Source organism: Pongo abelii, chromosome 5 (genome assembly GCF_028885655.2).
Source record: "Pongo abelii isolate AG06213 chromosome 5, NHGRI_mPonAbe1-v2.0_pri, whole genome shotgun sequence".
In the NCBI taxonomy this organism is placed as follows: domain Eukaryota; kingdom Metazoa; phylum Chordata; class Mammalia; order Primates; family Hominidae; genus Pongo; species Pongo abelii.
Genome location: NC_071990.2, coordinates 169,582,628 through 169,594,323, shown reverse-complemented (window position 1 = coordinate 169,594,323; position 11,696 = coordinate 169,582,628). Strand labels below are relative to the sequence as shown.

General features: G+C 52.1%; 1 long non-coding RNA gene across 1 annotated transcript; it reads right to left on the bottom strand.

Annotated features, from left to right (window-relative positions):
• Positions 1–382: 382 nt before the first annotated feature.
• On the bottom strand, positions 383–5,232 carry LOC134761625 (uncharacterized). Its single transcript, XR_010140539.1, has 4 exons — positions 4,910–5,232; positions 4,009–4,113; positions 1,300–2,224; positions 383–876 (listed from the first exon to the last, which is right to left on the bottom strand). It is a non-coding gene; the product is annotated as an uncharacterized LOC134761625 (long non-coding RNA).
• Positions 5,233–11,696: the final 6,464 nt, after the last annotated feature.

Genomic DNA, 11,696 nt, shown 5'->3' with positions numbered 1-11,696 from the left:
CTCAGCTCCAGAGGCTGGCATTTCAGTTGGGAGAGCAGATGCCAGGCTGTTCATACCCAGTGGAACCACGGTGATGATGAGTGGCTTGGCAGATGCCCGGGGCCTGAGTGACCTCTGACAGTCTGGTGGTTGGGGGAAGGCTTGTGTGAGCTCACGATGCTAAGTGAAGACCTGTGGGATGAGTACATATTAACTCGGCGAGGGCAGGTGGCAACATGAAGCTGGAAGCTGCCTGGCAGGTGCTTCAGGCAGAAAGGCCAGGATGTGCCGAGCGCCCAGGGCAGGAAGGAGTGGATGCTCCATGGAACTGGGAAGGGCTGGTGGGCCTGAAGCCGGGGAGGAAGGCGCCATGTGCAATGAGTAGGGCCGAGACCCTGCAAGGCCCCACAGGCCTGTTACAGGTTTTAATTTTATCCCAAAGACAGAGTGAGGCTGTCTCCCCCCACCAAAAAATAGTTCTGATTCTGCACACATGCTCCTTAAAATCCCTTGATAACTTTATATTGCCACCAGGACAAAGTCTGAAGGGGTTGCCTCGGCATTGGAGGTTGTGTAGTAACCTGGTCCTGCCCTCCTTCCTCAGCTCCATGTCATTCTAAGTGGAGCCTGCTGTGGAGCAGACCCAGAGGCCAGCTGGAGTTGAGCGCACTGAGACAGAGGCACAGCACCCTGTGTGATTTAGAAAGTAGAGTCATGAGTGAGCCGGGACCCAGGGGGAGGTCTCACAGAGGAGTAGAAGAGGAGAGAGGGCTTTCCTGAGCAAGTGTCAACTGAGCTCAACTCTAAGGACTGTGTGGGAGTTTCCTAGGTGCAGAACAGGTGGAATGACCTGCCAGGTAAAGGTGATGGGTGAATCAGAGGCACAGGTGGAAGGGCCTGCCAGGTGGAGGTGATGGGTGCATCAGAGGCACAGGTGGAAGGACCTGCCAGGTGGAGGTGATGGGTGCATCAGAGGCACAGGTGGAAGGACCTGCCAGGTAGAGGTGATGGGTGCATCAGAGGCACAGGTGGAAGGACCTGCCAGGTGGAGGTGATGGGTGCATCAGAGGCACAGGTGGAAGGACCTCCCAGGTGGAGGTGATGGGTGCATCAGAGACACAGGTGGAAGGACCTGCCAGGTGGAGGTGATGGGTACGTCAGAGGCACAGGTGGAAGGACCTCCCAGGTGGAGGTGATGAGTGCATCAGAGGCACAGGTGGAAGGACCTCCCAGGTGGAGGTGATGGGTACATCAGAGGCACAGGTGGAAGGGCTTGCCAGGTGGAGGTGATGGGTACATCAGAGGCACAGGCGGAAGAACCTGCCAGGTGGAGGTGATGGGCGTATCAGAGGCACAGTGGCCGGCACAACCAGGCCGCGTCGTTCGGTGACTAGTACAACTGGGGCTCCCCTCAGAACGGGCTGTCTGCTCCCTTATGCATCCCAGTGCTTGCATTTGGTCATGTGCCCATATAGTATTTTTTTTTTTCACATTTTTGGCCTCTTGAAGTAGACTGTGGCTGCCTTTCAGGGGCGATATCTCTTGGTTCTCGGAATAGGGCGTAGAGTTAGGGCAACCAAACTTTAAAGCCAAAAGCAGGATGCCATCTCTTCCACGGATGATCTATTTTCCAGCAGGTGTTGGAGAAAATGGCTGCTGTGTCCTAAATGCCTCTCCTAGGCTTGGGCTGGGGCAGTCACACGGCCCCTGCGCAGGGTGAGTCTGACCTGTGTCACATTGCGTGGGGCCGCAGTCCTCCTCAACGTCCATGCTGTGTGCAGCCGCCGCCGGGTGGCCGTTATGTACGCCTTGAATTGCGTGACTCTGGTTGCTGGTAGATAGCTTTTTTATTATATCATTTTTCCAAAGAACGAGAAAATGGCAAAAGCGCAGCATCATCGCGTGACTCACGACCTCCATGGCTCGTTCTGAAACTGGCAGCTCTGGGACCACTTTATGTGCTCAACAGACAAAATGGGGACATTTTCACTCACAAACGGCCAGTGAGCATCCAAATCCACTTCATTCCTGTTGGAGGCGAGCTGTCTACGGTCGCTGTCCAACAGCCGTGGAGCCTGTTCTGACCTGGCCCGACCGTTCCAGGACCCTGCTGCGTGCAACGCCGTCACTGAAGGACTTGGTCAGCCTGGGCCATGCGTTCCTTCCTGAAGAGGCGAAACCCGTGGCCGGCGGTTCCCCAGAGAGAAAAGCAGTGCTGTGTGAGTTCACGTTTTCCAGGAGCCACCTTAGAAAAGTAAAAGGAAACAGATAAAATTAATTTCCATAATGTATTTTATTTAACCTAATACAGCCAAAGTATTATTTCAACATTTCAACCCATCAGTTTCAACCTTCAACCCTCACGCCCTGGGCGCCTGGGCCACTTGCACTCAGAAGCGGCCACAGAAGCTCTGTTTCTCTCCTCATGCTCCTTCCGAGGACTAAATCCAAGCTCTGGCTTCACAGTCACTGTTTCCATTTCTCCTTCAGGGAGCTGGGAACAGCACCTTAGTGGCCCTCAAAAAGGAGTTTCCCAGTTATGTCTCCTATGCCCAAAAACGACATGGCAGGTAACGTCTCCACGAGACTCAGCATGGCTGGGGCCAAAGATACTTGAGTAAGGACAGCAGTGAACAGCCCTTGGAGGCAGCCCTTGGTGGGGTTCTGTGTGTGTGTGTGTGTGTCTGTGAACACTGTGTGTCTGTGAACACACACAAGCAATGGTAAGGTGGCAGAGCTTGGCTAAACATCGACATCTGACAACCCTCATTGAAAATAAATCTGGGCCGGGCACAGTAGCTCACACCTGTAATCCCAACATTTTGGGAGGCCGAGGTGGGAGGATCACCGGAGCTCAGGAGTTCGAGACCAACCTGACCAACATGGTGAAACCCTGTCTCTACTAAATATACAAAAATTAACCAGGCATGGTGGTGGGCACCTGTAATCCCAGCTACATGGGAGGCTGAGGCAGGAGAACCGCTTGAACCTGGGAGGTGGGGGTTGCAGTGAGCTGAGACTGCGCCACTGCAATCCAGCCTGAGTGACAGAGAGAGACTCCATCTCAAACAAACAAACAAGCAAACAAAGAAAACAAAGCAAAATAAATCCAGTCTGGCCCAAAGACTGGCCACTGAGAGAGAACATGGCCATTAACCACAGTCCATAAACCACTATCCCCTGTGTTGCTTTACAGCAGGATGGCACACTTCCGCCCGTGGGCCGAGTCCAGTCTGCTTTTGTAAATGAACGTTCACGGCTGCAGCCACGCTCATCCTTCATGCATCCCCGGCTGCTTTCACTTTACAACAGCGGACTGAGCCATGGTGACAGAGACCCGGGGGCCTGCAGAGCCGAAGATACTTAGCATCCAGCCCCCCAACAGCAGAGCTTGCTGCTCGGGTTTTAGCAGCCTATCGTCTAGTTCAGAATGTTCTCTCGGCTCAGTTTTCCTGCATCTCCTCATGCACAGCCTGGCAGGACCTCGGCTGGACCTTGGCACCCCTCCCACCGTATGCAGCTGTGTCTTGCCCTCATCCAGATGGGCTCACATTCTTGACTCCCTAGCCCTTGGCCACCAGAGCATTCCCATGGCTCCCCAAGTAGCCTGTACCTCCTTGGAGGATTACTGGAGGCCTTGTCTATGGTGGCCTGGGTCAGAATTTGCACATATTACTCAGCAAACAGTATGTCTTGTGAGTATAATAAAACCCTGTGTGTTGAGGTCAGAAATAAGGGTTCATTCCCCTAGCCTCAGGGAAGACTGTTGGCCTCCAGCCTTCCCTCTGAGGACGGTCCCTCCAGCCACTGCCTGGGCTGCAGAGAGCTGCCAACCCCAGGCCTCAGCCTTTTCTGGGACAGCTGTGTCCCACCACAGATCTGGCTGGAAGCGCTTGGCTCAGACCTCTTGCCCCAGCGCTCTCGCCCCTCCTAAGGGACCACTCGGCAGCCTCCACCAGCACCCTGTCTGGCTGGCTGTCCCGCTGACTGTCCATCTTCCCTCCTGTCCCCTGCGGGCTGGTGATGGACCTGCTGTCTGCGTCAGGCTGCTCAGCCTAGGCCATCCTCCTCTCTCTGTCAATGAGAGCCCTGCTGGGGTCTCCTGATGGCTGTGGGGCTCCATCCTCCGGGCTGCTAAAGGGAAGAGCCTACATGTGCAGGTGGCCGCAGGCACCCCAGCCTTCCTCAGAGATGGCTTCAGCATGGAATTGAAGACAGACCCAGCCCGGGGTGATCTCTTCTCGGCTGGCCCTGGCCCAGGCCCACGGCCCCACACTTACTCCTGCTGAGGGGCTGCACGTCCTGCAGCGCTGGGGTCTGGGCAGAGGGAGCCACCCAGGTCCAGCTGCTCTCTGCACACGGTCGGCTCTCCCTGAGTGGATGGGAAATGGGGCCCAGCACACCAGGGAAGGGCCAGGAAGGGGAATTCTCTTCCTCCTTGTCCGGTGAATTGAAAGCTGTGAGCAACTTTTCCTCCCTGGGACCTTGGACTCATTTTCTATCAGGAAAAAAAAATGTGCCGTTGATTTATCTGCCTTCTCCCTGCCCAGCCTCCATATTTATAGAGCAGCTGTATTAGGTGGGACCTGTCTGATTGCAGACAGAACTTGTTCAACCTGTTTTAAGGGGAATAAAGAGGTCGCGGTGGTGGCGTGCCGAGGCTAACCCAGGCAGGTGGCCACCGCACGGGCTCATGCCAGGACTACCTGCCCTTTCTCAACCCTGTCACCTCCCCCCTCCAGATCCCCACCCCACTCCCATTTCTGGCCTCCGGTGGTGTTTCCTTGGAGCTCTTTGTGGGTGGTCTTTCTGGCGGCTCCAGCAATTCCAGGGCCAGCCCGGGTGGTCATTGTTCCCTTCTGGCTGGCCGATCCCTTGTCGTGGCTGCACTTTCCAGCCATAAGAAAGCCGCCGAGGGCTGGTCACACACCCACTCGGGAGGAGCTTGGAAGGTTGAGTGGTCGCACACCCACTTGGGAGCCCAGGAGCAGTAAGGAAGGTCGGGTTTCATGGATGAAAGTGACAGGAGTGCGGGCCAGGTCCCGCCCACTCCTACTCAGAGGCCGCTGACCATGGGAGTGGCCACGGTCACACGCAGGGAGGGCCAGACTTCCTTCCTTCCTTCCTGATGAATCCAGACGAGGTCCTGTCCATCAGATGAGGCTTCCTTCAGCCTGGCTGTGTTCACCCTGAGCTAGGAGGGTGTGGGAGGGGCAGAGACTGATAAGACACAGCTAGCTGGCAGCAGCACTGTAAATGACGAGTTAATGGGTGCAGTACACCAACATGGCACATGTATACATATGTAACAAACCTGCACATTGTGCACATGTACCCTAAAACTTAAAGTATAATAATAATAAAATAAAATAAAAAAAGAGAAAGAAATGCAACTCTTGCGTGAGTTTATGTTTCCAGGAGCCACCTTAAAAAAAGCAAAAGGAAACAGATACAACTCATTTCAATAATGTATTTTATTTAACCTACTACATCCAAAGTATCATTTCAACATTTCAACCCATCGGTTTCCATATTTATCAAAATAAACAATGGTTAATGGGCAGCTTTTCCCTTCCTGCTGAGTGTGGGCCTCCTAGCACAGTGCATCTCTGTTGGCACAAGCAGGTTTCCAGGGCTCCATGGCCATGTGTGGCCATGACCTCCAGCCACAGCTGGGCTGCTGTGCATCTGCAGCTGGATGAGGGGTAGGCGAGTGGTCCTGCTGGTCTTGGCCTGCTTGAGAACTGGCTATCCACAGTCTAGACCCCCTCCCCATAGCCTCCAACCCCCTTGGCTGGTGATATGGTTTGGCTGTGTCTCTACCCAAATCTCGTCTTGAATTGTAACTCCCAGAATTCCCATGTGTTGTGGGAGGGATCCAGTGGGAGGTAATTGAATGATGGGGCAGGTCTTTCCTGCACTGTTCTCATGATAGTGAATAAATCTCACACAATCTGTTGGTTTTATCAAGAAGAGTTTTCCTGCGCAAGCTCTCTCTTTACCTTCTACCATCCATGTAAGATGTGACTTGCTCCTCTTTGCCTTCTGCCATGACTGTGAGGCCTCCCCAGCCATGTGGAACTGTAAATCCATTAAACCTGTTTTTCTTTTCAGGCTCAAGTATGTCTTTATCAGCAGCATGAAAATGGACTAATCCAGCTGGCTCGTGGGGTCCATGGGCTCTGCAGGCATAGAAGCAGACAGGGCTCCCTGTAGCCTGGCCCTGGCTTGAGTGCCCACACATCTGCTGCACTTCAGCCAAGCAGGTCCCCCTGTCTGCCCACCATGCTGAGCACCTGCCATGCCTGCACACTGCCCACAGTTGGGGGTGGGGGTTCTATATGCCTCAACTGACCTTGGATGGTAAGAGCATCCAAGGGCATGGAGACTTGAGGGTGCAGAGCTCAACCACTGGGATGGCTCTACCTCAGGGACACTCGCTAGTTGAAACCCCATGGAACAGAGGACACATGCCTGACTCTGCACCCAGCTCAGGTTGTCCTCCCATGTCGCCTCTTCTCTGAATATCTCACAGCCAAACGCCTGGTGAGGCCATGGCTGTGCAGCGCCCTCCCCAGGGTTTCTGTGCATGTGCCCTTCCTCCCCAGCTCAGCACCATGCAGCTCTGGGTCCTGTGGGTGCATTTCCCCTCAGTCCTCCCTGTAGGGGTGGGTTGCTGTCCCTCTGGGCAGCTGTCCTCACCCCACACTGCAAAGCACCCTGCACGGACAGCCCCCTCCACACCATCCCACCCGGAACCACCAGTGCACACGGCTCTGCCAGGGACAAAGGAGAAGTGAAGCAAAGATGTGGAAAAGCTGGAAGTCAGAGAGCGCCCATCACTGCTGGTGGCTGGCACTGTCTGTCCCTGCCATTTGAGCACCTTTCACATGGGCACACCATCCTTGGGGGTTCATAGTGACATTTCTCTCTCTATCCACCCACCATCCACACACAGACACATACATATACATTGCATAGACCTGTATATATAAATTGCATGTCTAAATCACACACACACACACACACACACACACACAACACACATATATACATATTTCTCTTTTCATTATCTAAGCCTCTCTTTTCCAAGCCTGAGACTTTTCTTCTGTGTAACTAAGGGTCTGTTTAAGTGTTTTGTCAAACTTAAGATCATTCTCTTTCTATAAAATTCTGCTAATAGAAATTCTCCTTTCTACTCTACCCACTCTGGTACCACAGAAATAAATACACCAAGTTACTGCTTAAATTGCATGTTTGAGTTTCCTTCAAGCATAACAGGAGTTGTTGCTGTGGCCTGGAGCAGTCACATGGACTGGAGCTTGACACTGAAGCTCCACAAGGGAGAGGCGGTCTTGGCATAAGGCCTGGCATCCGGCAGGGATGGGATGAAGAGCTGCAAAAAGAATGAGTGAATGCATGAATGAGAGAATGAGTGAATGTGTGAATAAGGGAATGAGGGAATCTATGGATGTGGGAATGAGGGAATCATTGGATGAGGGAATGAGGGAATCCATGGATGAGGGAATGAGGGAATCCATGGATGAGGAAATGAGGGAATGCATGGGTGAGGGAATGAGGGAATCCACGGATGAGGGAATGAGGGAATCCATGGATGAGGGAATGAGGGAATCCATGGATGAGGGAATGAGGGAATCATTGGATGAGGGAATGAGGGAATGCATGGATGAGGGAATGAGGGAATCCACGGATGAGGGAATGAGGGAATCCACGGATGAGGGAATGAGGGAATCCGTGGATGAGGGAATGAGGGAATCATTGGATGAGGGAATGAGGGAATCCGTGGATGAGGGAATGAGGGAATGCATGGATGAGGGACTGAGGGAATCCATGGATGAGGGAATGAGGGAATCATTGGATGAGGGAATGAGGGAATCCGTGGATGAGGGAATGAGGGAATGCATGGATGAGGGAATGAGGGAATCATTGGATGAGGGAATGAGGGAATCATTGGATGAGGGAATGAGGGAATCCGTGGATGAGGGAATGAAGGAATGCATGGATAAGGGAATGAGGGAATCCATGGATGAGGGAATGAGGGAATCATTGGATGAGGGAATGAGGGAATCCATGGATGAGGGAATGAGGGAATCCGTGGATGAGGGAATGAGGGAATTCATGAATGAGGGAATGGGATCCAGAGTGCAGAGGGATGTGGAGCAAGGCAGGAGGGCAGAAGTGAGATTGTATCCGTGCAGTTTTAGATTGGCAGCTGCCACCATCCACGGTCAAGGTCTGCCAGGCCCCTGCACGCAGATAACGCTCAGAGCACGCGAAATCTCCCCTTCATTTCCACACTTCCTTCACAGCCTTAGAAATCCTGCTGCTGCCTTGATGCCTCCCTGCTACGGACTTTTCTTGTGGGTTATTTCCATCAAGTGATTAGCTGGTTGTTTTCTGGGTTGAATTGTGTCTTGCCGCTACTGCCTTATATTTGCAACCTCTCCAGAGCCTTAATTCATTATTCATGCTGTTTATGGGTGAACTTAAAATTAAATGAACTAATTTCAACTGTTCACCTCAGTCAGAAACTTTACAATGACAAGCAGAAATTGGAATGGCTGGTCCATGTGGGGCTGGCCCGGCTCTCCCTGGCCTGCATTCATGGGCCTGACTGCGACTTGCTCTGCCCCGCTGGGTCCAGTCCTGCCTTGGGGAACCTGCACAGTAATTCTTGCGTATTCCTCTCTTCCACAGTGGTTTTAATGGTTGCAGTAAGTTCCTCATTCTGACTCTAATATTTTGGCCCAGAATATAGAAGCCCAATGAATCCAAAGTCCTCCAAAAAGCAAGGATGGCAGGAACCACAGCTGACATTGTGGAATTCAGGCCACGTGCCAGGCACTGCACCATGCAAAATGCGCACTCCTTCGTTGGGTCCTCACCACACTGCGGGGCAGGTGATGCTCACCCCTTGCGATGGATGAGGAAACTGAGGCACAGAGGGAGGAAGGAAGTGGCTGTGGTTTGCACAGCTAGCAGAGTCACATCCAAACCAGGAAGTAGATGTCAGAATCTTCTCTTCCAAGACCCTGATCTTGTTGGCATTTACATTGATCTGTGGTTTGTACCATATGCGGACACCCAGAGCCTGTCCCTCTTTGAAATAGCTGGGATGTGGCCATCGATGGGCCAGTGCTTGAACCCTCACTCGCCGGGAGTCTGAAGCAATGGCAGGAAGCTGTGGGATGTGAGATCCTGGCCGTGCTGCTTGAGGCCTGCTCTGCTCAGAGGATGACACCCACCTCAGTGCCACGGGTCTCCATCTCTGAAACAGAGCCAACCTCAGCACCACCTTTGTGGAGTTGTGGTGAATAGTACGTGAGTCTGTGTGGCTATCACTCTAACGACCGGGCTGGCTCTTTCTGGGGGTACATGGTGGGTTGGATGGGGAGGAGGTGAGGCAGCCTCCAGCTGACAGAGGCGAGGGCTGTAATATCTTTTGTGGACTGTTTAATTGATGGCCACAGTATAGAAATGTTGGTGCTAAAAATTTTAATTTCAAATGAAACCATATGAAAAATAGCTTCTCAAAACTCATACCTCTGTGGCTACTCTTAGTAAGACAATGTGGTTTTATTAGTTTATGAGGCCATCTTCAATAGTGTTGTAAAGACCAATGCTGATCCGAACAAGCTGGGATGACCAGTTACATTGTGTCTCCCAGGTCGATATCCTTTATCTCTGGGCTTCCTCCTGTGGTGGAATTTCAGAGACCTGCCAGATGCTGCCCGTTGGGGATCAGAAAGCCGGGTCCAGGAGGACTAGAGAAAGCCAGCTGCATACGATGGGACCCAGGGCCTCAGGAACAGAAAAGGAGGAGCAGAAACTCTGGTAGAGACTACAGGAGAGCAGGGAGGGAGGGCAGCTGCAGAGATGCTGGGAGAAGGGCTGGAATGAAACTGCGGAGGGTCAAGGGTCACCGTATGGAACATCAGAGCGCCTTCAGGAAGCAAAGCCGTGCTGAAAGGGAGAGGAAGCATCTGCTGGGTGACAGGCTGCTGCCCCTGCTTGCACCATGTGGATTTAGATGTGAAACAGGTGCAGGGGTTTGGGAGAGCGGCACCGCCTGGCTCTGAGTTTCCACATTCACAGCAGGGCGATGGGAATCATGCCATGGAGTCTCAGGGTTGGCAGGGACTTGGAGGTCCGTTTGTGTGCTTTTATCTGATCCTTTCAGCGTCACCCCTGCCAAGTGAACTTTAACCCATCAATGATGAAGTCCTCGTTACCACTTGCATCAGACCATTCCATGCATGGATACTGTTTTACCTGTGAGAAGATTCTTCTATCTCTGAACAGATGCACAAGAGACACAGTATTCTTGTCTCCTGGGAGGGGAACTGGATGGGTGGGGATTTATACAAAAATGCTCTTTGTATTCTTTGAATTTTGAAATATGTCAAGACATTATCAATAAAGACATGACATTAAAATTTAGGGGAAAATGTTGCGTTAAAAACTGCATGTTTCAGCCGGGCGTGGGGGCTCACGCCTGGAATCCCAGCACTTTGGGAGGCCAAGGCTGGAGGATTGCCTGAGGCCAGGAGTTCGAGACCAGCCTGGCCAATATGGTGAAACCCCATCTCTACTAAAAATATATAAATTAGTGGGGCGTGGTGGCGGGCGCTTGTAATCCCAGCTGCTCGGGAGGCTGAGACAGGAGAATCACTTGAACTGGGGAGGTGGAGGTTGCAGTGAGCTGAGATCTTGCCATTGCACTCCAGCCTGGGAGACAGATCGAGACTCCATCTCAAAAAACAAAACAACAAAACAAAACAAAACACCCTGCATGTTTCCACGCCAGCTCAAGTTCTGATCCTCAGGTCCACACAGGCCATGCCCTCTGCCCTCAGTCCCTCCCCAGTTCCAGGAAGAGAGCAGCAGAGCCCCTCATAACTCTTTCTTAGGTGGGAAAATCCCTTGTAAACATAGACTTCAGTCCCTTATCAATCCCAGACATACTCCCCTAGCTGCCTTTTATGGGTGGCTAAAAAGTAGGCTCTAGAACTAAAAATAGGAGACCTCCTCTCATAGGGTGGGGGAAGGGAGGCCGCAGCTGTCCTTGTCTGTGAACCTTGTTCCAAGTAAGACAAACCAAGAGTCAGGCGCACGCACCAGTGAGGCTGTAGGTTGATCCTGTGTTCAGGCCACACCTCAAGTCTTTCTTATGTTTGTTGCTATTAATTTTGCCCTCTTCATCCTACGATTATCTATTTTTGGAATTAATACTGCATTTTAGTCAGTTTCTCTTAAATTTTATCTCATCATTCATCCTGTCAAGATGATTAGTTCCTTAAAAGCAGAGACAATACTTAATTCGCCTTTTTCTCCCTGGAAGGAAGCCTTGCAAGTATCAAAAATTACTCATGGAATGTATAAAAAGCAGTGCCAAATAACCACTTGGGAACCTCACTTGATTTTTGTTGACTTAGAAAGGGTGTAGACTTCGAAGACCACTTGGTGTTTTAAATGAAGTGATTCATCTGTAGCTAAAGACTGACTTCTGCCCCTAGCTCTGCTGGTTTCTCCTGGGTGGCCTGGGGAAGTGAGTTCAGCTGCCCTTCCCTGAGCGGAGGGATTGTCTCATGGCCTGTGAGGTTCCTCCCACCAGCAGTTATCTGTCTGCTGTGGTTCCGGGTCCCGTTTCTCCAGCACAGATGAGACCCCTGTGGCGGTGTGCTCCTGCCTGCTTG